This window comes from Chionomys nivalis, chromosome X (assembly GCF_950005125.1).
Source record: "Chionomys nivalis chromosome X, mChiNiv1.1, whole genome shotgun sequence".
In the NCBI taxonomy this organism is placed as follows: domain Eukaryota; kingdom Metazoa; phylum Chordata; class Mammalia; order Rodentia; family Cricetidae; genus Chionomys; species Chionomys nivalis.
In genome coordinates, this window is record NC_080112.1 from 105,745,927 (window position 1) to 105,758,669 (window position 12,743).

The window sequence follows — 12,743 nt, forward strand, 5'->3', positions numbered from 1 at the left end:
GATTAATAGTTGCTTTTCAGTTTAAGTAGATTTAATAATCTACCCCTTTATGCTATCATTCTTTTCAGAAAGAGATCTTTTATCTTAACTAACCTCCCTTGCTTAGTTTTCTCCCTTACAATGACCAGTAGCAATTTGCAACCAACTTCCTAAATGAAGTCAAACATCCATAACCCACTGAACAACCAAAAACTACCCACCCTGCCTCTTGTGAATGTGGTCATCATATTTTTAAAATTAATTCTTGTTGTCTGAGGGTGATGGAATCTTTAGGAGACACCAAGAAAATTGGGATAAAGGTCACGTTTTGGGAGAGCTAGTTGTATTATTTTTTTGTTTAGTCTCTGTGTGATGGAAAATAGTGAAGCTTGTCTGAAGTCTTGGCTGGACAGTCCATGAGACTGGAACATCTCAGATAGTTTTGAAGTTGCTCTGGGTGCAGAATTTTGAGGAATCTACAAAAGAGGCATGCTGAAAGGCGAGGCCACCTAGGCTACTTCGCTTTATTGATGTCTAGTCCTTTTTTTCTGAAAACACATAAGGTTTTAAAGAATTTAAATATATGTAAGGTACAGTGTAAACAAGTCAATTAAAGATGATTTCTTTGTTGTTGTTTGAGCAGATAAAAGGCATCTGTTTGGATTGCATAACCAAGCGATAATATAATTCTCCATCTAACCACATAAAAGAAAAGCATGTAATAGTAAGTCATAAGGACTCAGTTGCCAACAAGATTTGTCATGTCTCACTAAGTCTCTGAGCTGTTCCTATGTAGAGGGATCAGCATTTATGTTGCATGTCTTGTAGTCCTTCTTGGTTTCTTTCTTTATGTCTGTAGCCAAGATTTTCAAGAGGTCTCTGTCTTGATCAAATCTGATCTTTATTAATTTTGAAGTGATCATAACTTTTTATTTCCTGTGGAAACAAAGGCATAACTTATTCCCTAACACAATATATTTTCTGATTTCCACTTTGAAGTTAAGACATTCTTGAAATATTTTAGTTGGGTCAGTTTAGCAGTTTCCATAATCTAATGTCGCTCAGCAACCATTGTTTTTGTGCATTAGCATTTAAATAATTTAAAGTCAACAAAGCACCATACAGGATCTAGACACACATCTTTATGTGGCTTATACTTTTTATATTACTTGATTTTTATTTAAAGATTTTATTATTTTTAAACTATTTATTTTTATAAGGACCTATATGCATTTTTCCTTTTTTTTCTTTAGCACCTAAACCTATTCAAGCATATTGTATCTTTTTAGAGTTTGTTTCAGTCTGGATCTGACTTTACTAAAGATTTGCAGCCTTTTCTGACTGTGTCAGACAAATCTTAATCTGTTTGGCTAAGACCTCTGCTGTTTGGCTTTGGCTTATGACATTGGAAGATGGCTCCAGCCCCTTTGGGTCCACCTAACAGTCCCAACTGTACCTAATGGTACTGTAAGTAGAGACTGCTCTTTCGTTCTCAGGTGCCCACACCTAAATAATCACACAAAAATGTATTATTTACAACATTGTTTGACCTATTAGCTCCAAATTTGTAGTGATGTGGCAAGCAGGCCTGCTTTTCATCCCACCTGGCTCCTGCACGGCTAGCTTAGCCCTGGAAATAACAACACACAAACTGTATTTATTTAAACACTGCCTGGTCTATTAGTTCCAGCCTCTGATTGGCTAATTCTCACATCTTGATTAACCCATTTCTAATAATCTATGTACACCACGAGGTGGTGGCTTACCGGGAAAGATTCAGCATGTCTGACCTGGTGGCTGGCTCCATGGCGTCTCCCTGATTCTGCTTCTTTCTCCCAAAATTCTGTTCTATCTTCCCCACCTACCTATGTTCTGACCTATCAGGCCAAGCAATTTTCTTTATTAATTAACCAATAAAAGCAACAGATAGATAGAAGACACTCCTACATCAAAACTTTTTATTAACTAATTCTTACATCTTAAATTAACCCATTTCTATCAATCTGTGTATTTCCATGAGGCTGTGGCCTACCAGTAAGGTTCTGGCATGTCCTTCTTCTTTGGCAGGCACATGGTTTCTCCCTGACTCCACCTACTCTCTCTCTTTATTTCTTCCAGTTTGGCTATATTCTTCTAAGGCATTGACCAATAAAAGCAACACATATGCTGGGTGATGGTGGTGAACACCTTTAATTTCAACACTTAGGAAGCAGAGGCAGGCAAATCTCTGTGAATTTGAGTTCACCCTGGTCCACAAGAGCTAGTTCCATGACAGGCTCCAAAGCTACAGAGAAACCCTGTCTCAAAAAACCCAATAAATAAACAAACAAATAAATGCAACATATAAACAGAAGGACATACTATATCACTTTAACAGCTCTGGGAAGCTGCTGTGTCTCCACTGTGGTAGGCATTTCTATCTAGCTTCACACTATATAGAATAGCACATCAGATGCTTAGAACAGAGGTCTCATAAACAAACCATGTCTCTGTACACTGCAAGCAGCGGGCTCTAGATATGTGTCCCATGTTGGGTACTTAATGTATTCTGATTTTTCTTTGGGACACAGGCTTAAAAATAATGACAATGAAACTTATTATTAACTATGAAACCTCTGCATTAGCTTAAGCTTGTCCTACTAGTTCTTGTAAGTTAAATTAACCCATTTATTTTAATCAATATTCTGTCACCTGGCTTGTTACTTCATCTTTTCCTGCTGTCCACGTTGCTTCATATGCATCTGGCTGACAACTCTGCCTTCTTCATCCCAGTGTCTTTTTCTACATGGAAGTCCCAACTATACCTCCTGTCTAGCAATTGACCATCCAGCTTTTTATTACCAATCACAACAATACATTTTTACACAGTATACAAACATCCCACAGCAATCTCTTTTTATTAATTTTGGTTTGAAATGTACTTTATTAGATACTAGAATGGTTATAACAGCTTGCTTCTTAAGTCCATATGCTTGGAAAATCATTTTCCAGTCTTTTGCTTTAAAATAATTTCTATCTTTTATGTTGAGGTGTGTTTGTTGTATGCAGCAGAAGGATGGATCCTGTTATCACATCTAGTCATATTAATTTGTCTCTTCTTTTTATTGATTACTATTGAGCTCTACATTTATTTCTACTCCCCTCTCTGCCTTTCCTCTCTCCTTGAACCCTCTCCCAAGGTCCCCATGCTCCCAATTTACTCAGAAGATCTTGTCTTTTTCTACTACCATGTAGATTAGACCTATGTATGTCTATGTTCTCTGGGATTGTGATTTGTGAGCTGGTTTTCTTTGCTTTATGTTGAAAAACACCTACGAGTGAGTATTGTCTTTCTGGGTCTGGGTTACCTCACTTAAAATGATGTATTCTAGCTCCATCCATTTGCCTACAAATTTCAAGATGTCATTTTTTCCTCTTGTGTAGTAGTACTCCATTGTGTAAATGTACCACATTTTCCTTATCCATTCTTTGGTTGAGGGGCATTTAGGTTGTTTCCAGGTTCTGGCTATGACAAACAATGCTGTTATGAACATAGTGAGCTCATGTCTTTGTGGCATGATTGTGCAACCTTTGGATATATACCCAAAAGTGTTTATTTTTGGGGAATTGAATCCACTGATATTGAGAGATATCACTGATGAATATTTGTTAACTCCTATTCTTTTGTTGTTGTGGATGATGCATTGTTGTTGTTGTTGGTGGTGGTTTTGTGTGTGTGTGTGTTTATGTGTGTGTTGTGTGCTTCCCTTCATTCAGTTTTACTTGTGTGAGGTTTTTCATTTTCTGTATTGGATACAGATATAGTTTTACGGATATAGTTAATCTCTTTATAGGGCTAAATTGGTAGAAATATATTGTTTAAATTTGACACTATCAGGGATATTTGCCTGAGGGAACCACGAGAGTGCAAAGAAATTTTGAAAGTCAAAATATTGTCCAACTTGATAGACAAACTGATACCTTGAAGTTTGTTTTCAGTCAAGCCAAAGGTGGTACAAATGGAAATCTTGGACTCCGTATGATGCAATAAAAGATTGAGGCTCATTTCTGGTAATAAATTGTCACAGCAGGAAGATAGCCAGAAATGAGTGACAAGTGGCCTGGAATAAGCATCTCCAATTCCAGTGACCTGGCAGGTAGCAAGAAGCTGGGAGCAACTCCAGAATTTATATTTTCTGCTACAAGGCAGGCAAAGCAGGATACAATAAGCCAAAAGCAGGAAGCCAGAGGACCCTCAATCTAGTGTGTTTATAGACTGAACTCAGACCTTTCCTTGGTATGTGGATATTGGATGTGCTGATGTAAAATGGCAAAAGGCCTCTCTGTTCAAAAGGTCAGAAATTGGGGGAGGAGTGTAAGAAGAAAGTGGGGAAGGGAGAGAATGAGAGGACACTAAGTTTACCTGCCACATCAAGAAAGCATGGGAATGGGGTTTGAACACTTATGTAGACAAAAGTCATGGAAATACAAATGTTCAGATCAGAAGTAATGGCCTTTAAACACTTTGCTAGCTCAGTTAGTAGACATGTGCTAAATAAATGGGATTGGTATCAGGAAAAGGAAGACAGACAGGTTAGGAGAGAGAAGAAAGTTAACTAGAGAGGGTTACTGGCATGTGATGCCATAAAGCCAATTCTGAAAGTAGGTACCAAATGTTAGATCAAGATTGATCAAGGCCTCAAGAAAATGAAAAGAAGAGATTGACTTCTACACAAACAGATCGTCCTTTAATTTGACACTAAATGGTACAGTCTCTTGGTGCAAGTAGACTGAACCCAAGAGCAGGGTTGTAGTAATAAGAGGAATGGCAGACTGCTTGTTGTTCCTGCCACCTGTTAACTTATGCCCAAAATAAGTACATGGAAACTGTATTCATTTAATTACTGCCTGGCCCATGAACTCTAGCCTCTTATTGACTAATTCTTAATCTTGATTCAACCCATTTATAATAATCTGTGTACAACCATGAGGTTGTGGCTTACCGGGAAAGATTCAGCATGTATAACCTGGCAGCTTCATGTGGGCAGCTCTCTCTGCCTCTTTTCTCCCAGCATTCTGCTCTGTCTACTACACCTATCTAAGCTGCTGTCCTATCAAAAGGCCAAGGAAGTCTCTTTATTTAACCAATGTAATTAGCACATAGAAAGAAGAACCTCCTATACCATTTACCCCCTTTTTGTTTAAACAAAAAAGAAAGGCTTTTATTTTAACATAGTAGAATTACATATAAAGAAACAGTTATCAAGCAAGAATTACAGTTATGATATCTTTCATCTTTTATCATAAATAAGGAAAACAACTATAACTATAAATTTTTTGACTCCATCAAAGACTCCAGAAGGATATAATATTACCTAAGTAAACAAGAAATAAGCAACTTTCAAACTCTAGAAATGACAGAGACATCTAGTTGCTTGTACAGTCACCCAAAGTTCTTTTGTACCTTTGCGGCATCTATCTTCACCTTACAGGCACATAGTATCCAGCAGACATTTCCATGAAGCAGGAAAATTCAAAGACAGTTCAGTCACTTTCTTCTGTGTCCTTCAGAATGTCTAGCAGACTCTTTAATGAATCAGAAACCCTGAAGGATTATCTCGCCTTTAGGCAAGTTCAGCAGTCCTCTCTCTGTGGGTTCTTTGTGTCCAGTTTATGCAACAGTCCAGGCAATAGCAGTTACTTGCCCAAATGGCTATCAAACTCCATAAGGAGCCTCTTCAATGCCCACCTTCCTCTTGAAGTAGCTGGCACTGCTAAGAGCAGATGTGTCTCATTGTCATGAAAAGCCCTAAGTTATTAAAACATTTTAAATGCTGTTTTCTATAGTCTTTGAAAGATATGAAGAATGCCTATCTAACTGAAATATATCTTTATATATCTAGAAAATCTAACTAGCATGACTACAAGCTTGAATATTATTGATAATTATCAATTAACAACTTATATTTCCTAATTTTACATTACATTTTAATTGAACTACACAATCACAATACCTTAATCAAGATCAGAAATACATATACATATAACAAAATTGAACTTAAATTAGTATCAGTAAACCAAGATTCATATCAATGCAAATTATTCATATCTATATCATATTCCCCTTTAAATGAAAAAGAACATTTATAAGCAATATTTGGAAATATGGGCACAGTTTTTTTTTCTCCAAACTGCTTCCTGCTGTATGAGGGCACTGTTATTCAGGTCTTTCATGGTATAAACTGTGTGCTAGGTTCATCTCAGTTGGCAGTTGAGTGAAGTAATTTTCTAAAGGTGTTCACAGCACCCTTTCAGGAGGGCATGGTCTATCATACCATATTTGTCTAGAAGGAATCCACAGGGTCTCATCCTCTGTGAAAACAAAAGAAGAACCTCTTTTCCAAAGCATCATATCCTTAGACCCAAATTTTGAAGTCAAGATAACTTTATAATATATGTCCTGGCTTATCTTAGCAGCCCACACAATGAGATGTGCTTCTGTACTTAGCTCCTGTACAGTCAAAAAATTTAAAGAAAACACAATAAACGTATTCCAGACTCTTTGTGTATTATCCATCTTTACATGCCTTATTTTTCTTTACTTCTTTTAATCTCTAATTATCTGTGCTCTGTCTCTTTAAAGACTTTACTCCCTTTTTAAGGCATAAACTTTATTTTAAGGCATTAACTTTATTCTCTATAGTCTTTTTCTTCTCTCTCCCAAGCCTACGTACATCAATCCAACACTGTGACACATTTAGAGTTATTTTATTTCTGAATCTGTCCTATTGTGAATCTGTAATTCTTTACTCTCCAGGAGTACTTCTTAAAATGCTAAGCACGAACTCACAGAGATCCGCCTGCCTCTACCTCCCAAGTGCTGGGATTAAAGGTGTGCGCCACCACCGCCCAGACCTGTCTCGAAAAACCAAAAAAAAAAAAAAAAAAAAAAAAAATGCTAAGCACGTCTTAAAAACTTAGCTTGTGCCATGTAGGGGTAATCAGTACAGCCTGTTTCCTGCCCCATCTAAACCTTAACTGCACTGTTATGATAATTATGATAGTTCCTGCCTGAGATCAGCAGAGTTCAGCATGGTAGAGCTGTTCCTGCCTCAGAGTCATTTGGTGCCCCTGAGATGCACAGTTCCAGTCACACAGCAGTCCATATTGCCATCAAGCAAACCTTAGCACTTTACTCACAAAACCCCATTCAAATGTTCTGTCTCCCGCAGGAGCCAGAGGTCACAATAGTGGTACATCCCAGAAACTGGTATTTCAAAACCACGACTTTCTAGTAGATCTGATCCTGCTGCCTACCCAGGAAGGAAGAGCTGAGCTATGGGCATGGTCTCAGCTACTTTGTTCCTGACCCCGGGTGAACACACAAACATCTGGACCCAGAAATGCTTCATAGCCTAAGTTTGCACCAGTGGCAGGACCCAGGAAGCCTCGTTTTAAAATGGTGCTGCTGTTGCTGAATCAGGAAAATTTCTCTGCAGCACCTTACCAGCAAACAGCAAAAAGCTGTGTTAAACTCTCTCGTCTGCATTTAAAATTATGCTTTCTCGGGTTTTTAAGTGGATTTAATTGGCCACGTTGGGCCACTACTCTGTAGTAGGAGGTGCAGGCTCCTTGTTCCTTCCTAGCCAGCTAGCATACACCTGAAATAATCACAAAAAGAGATGTATTCATTTAAACACTGCCTGGCCCATTATTTCTAGCCTCTTATTGGCTAATTCTTACATTTTTTTTTTTTTTTTTTTTTTTTTGGTTTTTCGAGACAGGGTTTCTCTGTGGTTTTGGAGCCTGTCCTGGAACTAGCTCTTGTAGACCAGGCTGGTCTCAAACTCACAGAGATTCACCTGCCTCTGCCTCCTGAGTGCTGGGATTAAAGGTGTGCGCCACCACCGCCCAGCTTAATTCTTACATCTTCATTCAACCTATTTCTAATAATCTGTGTATAACCATGAGGTTATGGCTTACCAGGAAAGATTCAGCATGTCGGGCCTGGCAGCTTCATGGCAGGTGGCAATCTCTGCCTCTTTTCTCCCAGGACTTTGCTCTGTCTACTCCGCCTATCTAAGCTGCTGTCCTATCAAAAGGCCAAGGTAGTCCTTTTATTTAATCAATGAAAGCAACACATAGAAAGAAGACCCTCCTACACCACAGGGGTTTTTATAGGGCCTACGAAGAAAGTTTGGGATTGGACCATTCCACCTGCAGATCTGTTACCTGCAATCTCAAAGCTGATTTATTGATCCTGTCAGAAGCTTCTCAGAAACCCAAACATCCTGGCGGAACTGTTGGCAATTTGGCAGCTTTCCTGTTGGAAAGATTTTATCAGCTCATTTTGGAGTTTGGGGGTTCTTATTCCTTCAAACCAGTGCTGGTGGCACACAGTCTTACTCTCAGTACTCTGCAGGCAAAGGCAGGGCAACTTAGTGAGTTCAAGGCTGGCCAAGACTACATAGTGAGCACTCATCTCAAGAAAAGAAAGAAATCACAGTTAAATAATCTGAAACACGTTCCAGGACAGGCTCCAAAGCCACAGAGAAACCCTGTCTCGAAAAACCAAAAAAAAAAAAAAAATAATAATAGTAATCTGAAACACATTATAACAAAAGTATAAGACTATTCTTAAAGAGCATAGTAAACTAGAAAAACATGAATAAATCCCTGTTTCTCTAGGAAGAGAAGTCACTGTACAATAGCCAGAGAATAATTGCTAAAAATAGAGGGCATAATATATTCATCGATAAAATTGCATTAAAATAAAATAATATTATATAAAATAAATAATAATAATAATATTAATACTTTTAAAGACAAGGTTTTCACAACTTTCCAACATAAATTGGATGCAGTTGATAGGAGAGTAAGATACATAAATGAATGGCAAATTCATCTACTTAACATAGGGGGGAGAGATAGAACTATTAAACTAGAGCATAAAATTATTAAGTAGTTTAAAAGAACATCATTTAGTATGGTTGGGATGCAATGAAAGAAAGGTAACTGCTAAAAAAGAAAAACAAAACGAGTTTAAGATACAGATAAAATAAAAGGTGTCAAAGGAACAATAAAAAAATTTTTGAATTAAAGACTACATTTGTGCCGGGTGGTGGTGGCGCACGCCTTTAATCCCAGCACTCGGGAGGCAGAGGCAGGTGGATCTCTGTGAGTTTGAGACCAGCCTGGTCTACAAGAGCTAGTTCCAGGACAGGCTCCAAAACCACAGAGAAACCCTGTCTCGAAAAACAAAAAAAAACAAAAAAAAACAAAAAAAAAAGACTACATTTGTAACAATATAGGTGTTATTCTTCAAGAGCTTGTATAAAATTCTTAAGTTTGTAAAACAATAAAAGAACCTAGAAATTTTATATCTAAGTTTTTTTTTTGGAAAGTGGCCTACTCAGTAATGTTATTCCTTGAATCTGGAGGCTTATCATTACATTCCTAAAAGTAACAATAAATTAAAACTTTATGTAGCTTTGCTTTTTTGATTATATTTCTTTTTTATTACTTTATAAATAATACCAATCAAAATTTCCACTTCTTCCCCTCCTCCCACTTCTCTCCTGCTCCCCCCTATACCCTCCTCTCCCTCTCCAGTCCTGAGAGAGGGCAAGATATCCTTCCCTGTGGGAAGTCCAAGGCCCTCCCCCTCCATCCAGACTTAGGAAAGTGTGCATCCAAATAGACTATGATCCCAAAAAGCTAGTACATGCAGTAGAGACAAATCCCAGTGCCACTATCATTGGCTTCTCAGTCAGCCCCAATTGTCTGTCATGTTCAGAGGGTCCAGTTTAATCCCATGCTTGTTCATTCCCAGTCCAGCTCTATTTGGTGAGCTCCCATTAGCTGAGACACACTGTCTCAGTGGGTGGACCAACCCCTTGTGGTCCTGACTTCCTTGCTCATGTTCTCTCTCCTTCTGCTCTTCAATTGGACCTTGGGAGATCAGTCCAGTGTTCCAATGTGGGTCTCTGCCTCTATCTCCATCTGCCGCCAGATGAAGGTTCTATGGTAATATTCAAGACAGTCATCAGTGTGACTATGGGACAAGGCCAGTTCAAGGACCCTCTCCTCCACTGCCCAGGGTCCTAACTGGGGTCATCCCCGTGGATTCCTGGGAAGCCTTCTAGAGCCAAGTCTCTTGCCAACCCTAAATTTGCTCCCTTAATTAAGATATCTCTTCCTTGCTCCCATATCCATCCTTTCTCCATCTCAACCATCTCACAACCCCAAGTTCTTTCCAAACTTCCCCTTCTCCCCTCTCCCTCCTCTTCCGTCCACCCCCATGCTCCCAACTTTTGCCTGGTGATCTTGACTCCTTCCAATTTCCAGTAGGATCCGTATATATTTTTCTTTGGGTTCAGCTTATAACTTAGCTTCTCTAGGATCACCAACTATAGGCTCAATGTCTTTGTTTATGGATAGAATCCATTAATGAGTGAGTACATATCATATTCATATTTTTGGGTCTGGGTTATCTCACTGAGGATAGTATTTTCTATGCCCATCCATTTTCATGCAAAATTCAAGATGTCACTCTTGGGAATATACCCAAGAGATACCCAATCATACTAGAAAAGTATTTGTTCCACTATGATCATAGCAGCATTATTTGTAATAGCCAGAACCTGGAAACAACCTAGATGCTTTTCAATGGAAAAATAGATAAAGAAAGTATGGCACATCTACAAATTAGAGTACTACTCAGTGGTAAAAAAAAAAAAACAATGACATTTTAATTATATTTCTAATGACATTAGTACCTGATAGGCTATGGTGACTTCATTACATTTTCTTATATCTATACTTATCAAATGTAATGACATCCATCATAGCCAAGTCCAAAGATGATATACCTACTAATGAAAATCAAACTTAGAGATAATGACTTCCATATTTAGTATTTGAAATGGTAGACTTTACATCTTTGCTCCTAATAATGATTCTTAGCTGCCTCTCATGTTAATGTACATTTGGAACACTGAATAAATGAAATTACTAACTACTTAATATAAAACTACCTAGTATCATTTGTAACCTTTTCATGTATCCTCAGGAGATTGCTGTTTTCTGTTTACTTAACTTTTGTGGTATTTTATTTTTAGGTCCTTGTGCTGTTGGCTTGTAAGATGTTGATGTTGATGATCATTGGTGATTCTATTCCTTTCTTTCTATATATTGCACTTATCAAAGTAAATCCTATTGGAATATATCAATTAATATTAATGGACTCTGTTCTTTGACTTCCTTTCACTTAACATTTTTTGAAGGAATTTTCTTTATATATATATATATATATATATATATATATATATATATATTTATTATGTATACAATATTCTGTCTGTGTGTATGTCTGCAGGTCAGAAGAGGGCACCAGACCTCATTACAGATGGTTGTGAGCCACCATGTGGTTGCCGGGAATCGAACTCAGGACCTTTGGAAGAGCAGGCAATGCTCTTAACCACTGAGCCATCTCTCCATCCCTTAGGAATTTTCTATAATGAGGATACAATTCAGCTTCCTCAGCCAAGAATTTCATATAACCTATGTATGGAAAATTCAAAAAATCTAATTAAGCTGTATTACAATAACACAGTTAAATATATAATATCCTATATTTTATATCCTTTTAACTAAGGGTTTTGCAATGTTATATCACTGTATTATAAAAAGACTCTGCCTTTATTATGTAAATTTGGATGGAAGCCACAATGAAATTGGTGTTATGATTTGAAGTAGATGTCAAGGTATGTGAAAAATGCTCAAATAATATAGGATAAACTTTTAAAAAATTATCTATGATTTTTATCTTATAAAATAATGTCTGGGCATCATTTAACTATTCAACCATTACAGAAAAGTATAATGGAAAAATAAAAACATTTTATGTGAAACTCCACTGTCTAGAAATGATTACCATTAGTAGTTGAGAAATATCCCACACATAATTTTCATATATGTAAATAAATACATATTCAAGCAAACAAAAAGGCAGCTATATAAAACACTAGATATGGTAGCTTGAAAGTGTAGGTTGTTCTCATAACTATATGAACAAATTCAGAGCTACAACTTTTCTTTTGAAAAATCTAGTCTATGGAAGTATTGAGTGCAGGAGTGTGTATAATTCAAATGAAGTTTCTTTCACACAGGGTGATAATTCTTCCCCCCAGGAGCCATAGACTATATATCAAAACCCCCAGTGCTAGTCAAGGGATACTTCCATTTCAGTTATTGGTCAGAGAATCCCAAACAACTCCAGACAAACAAGATAGGTTATTTTTTTCCTGTTCATTTTTGCCTTCCAGAAATCGAAGGTAAAACCCCACTGTTGAAGATACCATAAATTTTGGACACAGAAAGAATTAAGCTAGTACTGATCTAAAAGCACCCTCTCTGAAAGTTAGTTCTCTAGTATTAGAAAGTTCTGTGCAAATTGCCAAAAAAATAAAGTAATCAAGAATTCTAGCTACCTGTAAAGCCTGTGAACTGCAATAATGACCACTCTAGCAAGGTATCTAGTTGTGCAATAGTGGTATAATTAGTTGTCTTGGGGATTACTAATAGCAGTCTGTGGTCACTTGAAAGAAAATGGCACCCATAGGCTTATAGAGAATAGTATTACTAGGAGTCATGGGCTTGATGGCTTTTGTTGGAGGAACTGTGTCTGTAAGGCACAGCCTTTGGTATCTTAAAAAGCTCAAGCCTGGCTAGTGTGTCAATTTCATTTTCCTGCTGCCTGTGGATCAACATGTAGAACTCTCAAC